Raw genomic sequence first — 6,301 nt, forward strand, 5'->3', positions numbered from 1 at the left:
GCCCCACAGCAGTTGTACTTCGCTGTGCAAAATCACGTAAATATACGTGATTTTGGTTTTCAGGTTAGGGGCACGCCTGAGCCGCCCTAACTGCACTGCTATTGGCTCCTGGGGATGTCAATCACTGGGTCCCGGCCGGTGATTCCCAGACAGGACTCAGTGATTGTCGGCGAAGCTGAGAGGGCAGAGATCTCTCCTGTCAACATGGATGTACTGCTTTCTATCTCACTGCTGTGCAGAGAGACAGAAAGCAACAGGTCTCCCTAGTAAAGCAGCACATAGTACAAATAAAACACTCCCTAACACACAGTTAACCCTTTGATCACCCCAGATGTTAACCCCTTCCTGCCCAGCGTCATTAGTACAGTGTCAGTGCTTTTTATTAGCACTCATCACTGTATTAGTGTCACTGGAGATGTCAGTGGCAGTTATTCAGTTCCCATCCAGTGTCAGAATGCCCGCCGCAGTCCTGCTATAAGTTGCTGATCGCCCCCATTACTAGTATGAAAAATGAAAAAAATTCCAGTGTATCTACTGCCATTTGCAGATGCTATACCTTTCGCATAAACCAATTAATATACACTTATTGGGATGTTTTAGCAAAGGCATGTAGAAGAATATATTTTGGCCTAAATATATGAAGGAATGTTTTATTTTTGTCAGTTTATAGCACAAAAAATATTAATGAGAAAAAAATTACATGTATTTCATTTATGTACAACATTGGTTGAATGCGCAATTATCAGTCAAAGTAAAGCAGCACTGTATCGCAAAAAATGGCCTGGTCAGGAAGGGGGTTAAATCTTCCGGAGGGCAAGTGGTTAATAATACCTGCCAGATATCTAAGGCCGAATACAAGACAAACAGCTAAAAACATAGTGGAAATATATACGTTGAAAATGTTTTATATGACACAGGAAACTTCTGCCACGCTTCACATCCAGGAAGGTCAGACCCCTTTTTTTTGTTGAAGTCAAAGAATAGAGTGGTGCCACCTTCTACCGACTGGAAAATGAAGGAGTACCAACACATTATTAAGTTATTAACTTTGCTTTCTATACAGCAGAGCCTGATTAACTGTCCCTCCTCTTCCAGTCAGAGTGATGCTGTGCAGAGGATGGCTAGAGGTAGATCTGAACACATAGATGTATGCTAGTTTTTAAAATATGTATAATTATTTTGAGGCAAGTGATCTCCATTTGCTTCCCATGCTAAGCGGCATGAGTCCCATGCTAAGCGGCTGCCCTGTTGGATTGTGAACACAGGAGGTGGCTCGATCAGCCCAGGCTTGATTTAGGGTACCTTTTGCATTTTCTCAATGAATGCAAAGCATTCTGAATGAACAGGATGAAGAGACAGGGAAGCGATAATGGTCTCTACCTTGTCCAATCAGAGAACATTTAGCATTTATTGAGAAATTGCAAAGGGTTCTCTGAATGGCAAATATGCTGACCTACTGTGTTCACAATGCAGCAGAGCAAACACTCTGTGCAGGACCCAGAAGCTAGCGACAATTGCTGTAGTAGTGGTACCTGCTTCATTGTTTCTAGCTTCCACGGAGATCATGCAAACTTACATTGTTCCAAGCTATGTAAAAACTGACATGCCTAAGCTTCAGCTTTTAAGTGACTACAGCAATTCTGTTCTCCAGTGTCCCAGGAACGCCAAATCCAGGTGCACGCTGATATACAAATTTCAGTCATTTGGTCTAGTTTAAAGGGCTGGCCCACCACCCCCTGGCTTCTGCACCAATAAAAAACAAACAACAAAAAAGCCCTGCAAAAACGGGAGCTAAGAGGGGTACAACCATTGACATTCTCCTTCGGTTTAAATCAGAATTCCGGGATTTTTTTTTTTTTACCTAAGCAGTGGGACTGTTTCAGCACTGCATGGGGTTAATTGCTTGTTTTGTTGTAGGGGAGAGAACACCGAAGATATACTCACCTGACTCACCGATACTCCAAGATCGGTCTCTCTGTGGTCCATTGGTCTTGTAAATGGACTGTTCCTGATGTTAGCACGCTCCATAGACAGGAACAGTCCACCACTGGACCATGAGGGAGCACGGTTTTCTGTAGGGTCGGGGGGTCAGGTGAGTATAAGCTTTCTCCTCACCCCTAGAAACAACAAGCAGCTGATCCATACACATTCAAAGGTGGGTTGTGTCACCACTTTGTTCCTTTAGCCACTTTAAAACTTTTGAAGGCATAACAGGTATACTGTAATAGTATAGTATAACTAGTAATATTTTCAGTTTTCTAAGTTAATATTTGAAATTTATCTGCCATGCATACTTAATAACTCTTTTCAGTAAACAGATCCTGTAGTTTTTAGTGTTTTATATTTGATTTACAATGTATGCTTAGCTGTACCTGCTTAGTAGAGACGCTTGACATGTCTTAAAATGTTATAAATCATAGAATACTATGAAACATGGATTGCTAGACTTAACTTTCTGGTGCTCTAAAAGCAGAAGCATTTGCTATGCAGCATACTATTACTTGTGCAGGTTTTCCTGTCTAGAGAGAGGTACAAACAGAATATCTAATCACAAAAATCTCTTTACCGTTGAAGGAGACATCAGTATGTTAACGTTCTAGTGAAATATATATGAATTTTTACACGGGGCGCAAATCCAGTGTCACTTTCCTTCCCCACTCTGCTATTCTGGTCATTTCTTACATCATTCTGGTGCTGCTAAATCTAAGTTCACCAAGTACATCGCTGTGTAGTATAAACACTAAGACTAGAAGCACTATTTCAGGGTCAGATACATGAAACCATTAGGGCAACAGTCTGTCTGCTGGGCTACAATTTACTGTATGTGAAGAGTAATCAGGCAATACACAAAATTGTGACGGATTTATCTCAAATACAGATACAATGACTATAACTTTAGCATAATATGTATTATATATACTTATATATATTATATCAGGAAATGAAAATACAGTACATATCATCAACATCATATATTATATCGGAAAGTGAAAATACAGTACATGTCATCAATATAATATTTAATGGGCTGCAGCTATTAAGAGGTCAAGCGTTATAATCACTGTTTGCTAAAGAAGGCAGTGCAGCCAAGTAATGAAGAGATCTACTCACCTTGCCGTGTAAAGTCCACAGATGAGCAGCAGAGAGAAGCCTGTGTCAGCACTGATCTTAACTTCTACTGATGAGAAAAGGGTCTGCCTCTAAGCATTACATTTCACACAAGGCAGAGCCTGCTTTTAAAAGAACTCATCATCCCGCCCAAGTCTTTGTAATCCTAGACATTTCAGAAACATCTGTAATCACAGAAAAAAAAATTCACATGATCACTATGTGGAGATGAAAAAAAAACCTAAACAAACATATAAACCTCCTGTGGTTATCACTAGTTATACGCATTTCAAATATATTGTGTAACTCATTTTTCTTGCATCCTCCTGTTTGTTAGCATCTGAACCTGGCTGGTTATGCTTTCTCTCTGCTTGAATTATGGTGTATCATGTCTTGACTAAAAACTAAATTAAAACTAAAGCTTTATGTTCTGACTGAAGTTCAAACATTTACAGGAAATACAAAAAAAAAAACCCTAGTTGATTGCATTAAGTATTTCTAGATTAGATGACTAGTAGGAATGACAATGGGAGCAGAAGATAGCAGCAATCCAGCGCAACATTTAAACAAGCCTCACTTATATCTACAAATACCTTAAGTTTCCCTATCCAGGTCAGGTAATAAATATTACAATTCTAATTGAATAAATGCCATCTTTATACCTTTCGCCCATTTTTATAGGCCAACTAATGGTTCCAACCACAGATAACTTGATGGAATAATAATGAATAATATGATGCAAAAGAAATTCCCTCTTTACTCTATACACACTATAAAGTGAACACACAGCTGATATATACTGTAAAGGTGAGGGACAATCACAGCTAAACGCCTGAATTTTATAGAATCATTGCATTTACCCTTTCTGCGCCACCTATAGCTACATCTTAGGCCTTTGTCTTAAAGCAGTATTAAACCCAAAAGAAAACATTTATTATATATATATATGCACTTTACCAATTCCTAGATGTGATGGACGCATTCATTTTCTTTTTTAGGTTTTCTTTTTTCCATTCTTCATCTGGTGATCCAGACAGCAAGTCTGTTGTTTTTTCAAAAGAGCAAGCTGCCCTGCAAATTTATCAGTTAGATTGCTGAGACAAACAATTTAACCACTTGATTAACCTCCCTGGCGGTATGATTATTTCAGATTTTTGGTGCTGAAAGCGGTACCATTTTTTTGCATGGAAATATGTATTTTTTTTATTGTAGGCTGTAATTTTTAGGAAAAACTCACTGAAATCTGTCCGAACAAGAGTCTAGTAAACATCCCGGGTATGATAAAATTTGAAACACAAAATCATAAATTATAATTTAATAAATAATCATAAAAATAATATAAAAATAATAAAAAATTTAATTCAATAATATAATCAAACCAAAAACACTGAAATGTGAAATAGAGCGCCAAGCTCGCACATTGCTGAGCTCAGTCGCAAAATCGTTTTCAGTGTCTGATGACGAATTTCCCCCACGAATCATTATCACTCAATTCTGCAAGTGGTTCTGATTTACTATCGCTGTTCTCTAGCTGATCTAAACCGCTTTTGACCTAAAGGGACACTTTTTGGACGCCATGGACATTTCTCAGTTTCCAGGCAGAAAGAACAGACAAAATGCAGGCAGGGCGCAGGACAAAGCACTAGGGACAATATGTATGTTAAATTGGTTGAGACAGCAATGTTTTACTATGTAAAATGTAAAAAAAAAAAAAAATGACATTTTTTTAAATTTTTAAATTTCCCGCCGCCGGCGGCGGCGGCGCCCGTACGTCCCGACGTCACAGGGACAGGACACAGAAGCCGGATGCCGGCATCGGCCGGAGGAGAAGGCCGGGGACGCTGCAGGGGGCACTTATACCCCCTTCTTGTCCAGGCCAATTTTCAGCTTTCAGCGCTGTCGCAATTTAAATGACAATTGCACGGTCATGCAACACTGTACCCATATGAGATTTTTATCAAAACTGCAAAAAATGTGAAAAAAAAGTTTTTCTTTGTTAGTATTATAAAATTTTGCAAACAGGTAATTTTTCTCCTTCACTGATGCGCATTGATGAGGTGGCATGGAAAGGCAGCACTGATGGGCACTGATGAGGTGTCATTGATGAGGCGGCACTAGTGGGCATTGATGAGGCACTGATGATGCAGCACTGATATGCACCAATGATGGGCACTGATAGGTGGCACTGATGGGCACTGATAGGTGGCACTGATATGTGGCACTGATGGGTGACACAGACGGGCCGTGCTTACTGACGGCACTGACTGACAGCCCTGACTGGCAGCACTGACTAATGGTACTGACTGGCGGCACTGCTGGGCGGCACTGCTGGGTGCTACTGCTGGACAGCACTGATGCGTGGCACTGCTGGGGCCATTGGTGGGAGGCACTGCTGGGCACTGGTGGGTGGCACTCTGTGGCTCTGTGGCAGCTGCTGGGTATCGGCAGTACTTTCTTCATGCTGTGACAGTGTGAGGAAAGTGCTGCTGATAATCGGCAACTGTATTTATTCCATGATCTGCTGTGTAATTGGACACAGCTGATCATGTGGTAAAAGGCCGCTGTGATTGGCCTTTTACCTCATCATGTGATCAGCTGTGTCTGTAGGACACAGCGATAACGGAGATCGATGGGTGTGCACCCCTGGGGGTGCATGGGAGGGTGCGTTCTGGGAGGATGTCATATGATGCCCGCCCAGAACTGGATAACCACGCTGTAGCCATCATTCGGCTATAGCGCGGTTACCTAATGCTTAACACTGACGGGTGCTTACAATGATCATCTTTTATTTTTACATGTGAAACCTTTATCCCAAAAGGAAAAAAAATGTTTGCTGTAACTGATTATAACATGTAAGCTGGAAACATTGATGCCACTGAGTAACACAGAGTTTTTTCCCCCAGGCAGAGAAGAAATAGGGGGTAGGTGGTTTAAAAAAGATGAGGTTCAATTAAGAGATATTTTGGTGGAGGGTAAATTAGGCTCATTTAAGGAATTAGAAAAAAAAAAAGGGTGAGATTTTCACTAAATTAGATGAGTGGCGGTATTTTCAATTGAGATGTTTTGTAGGAATGTCTCTCAAAACCTTTAAGGACAAGAAATAATTGGAACTTGTTTGAAAAGGTATTGGGGACACAAGGTGAAGGGAAACACGGGATTGCTAAAGTTTATAGGATACTCACTGAACTGGACA

At 40.5% G+C, this 6,301-nt stretch overlaps 1 protein-coding gene across 1 annotated transcript in view; it reads right to left on the reverse strand.

The window, feature by feature from the left end:
* SLC38A4 (solute carrier family 38 member 4) overlaps positions 1-3,243 on the reverse strand; it is a 102,825-nt gene extending 99,582 nt beyond the window's left edge. Inside the window, exon 1 of the mRNA XM_089674017.1 lies at positions 3,112-3,243. The gene's annotated coding sequence lies outside the window, so the exon portion shown is untranslated. The remainder of the gene's footprint in view (positions 1-3,111) is intronic.
* Positions 3,244-6,301: the final 3,058 nt, after the last annotated feature.

This window comes from Staurois parvus, unplaced genomic scaffold (assembly GCF_062004578.1).
Source record: "Staurois parvus isolate SC_StPar_1 unplaced genomic scaffold, SC_StPar_1.0 ptg000147l, whole genome shotgun sequence".
NCBI classification, from domain to species: domain Eukaryota; kingdom Metazoa; phylum Chordata; class Amphibia; order Anura; family Ranidae; genus Staurois; species Staurois parvus.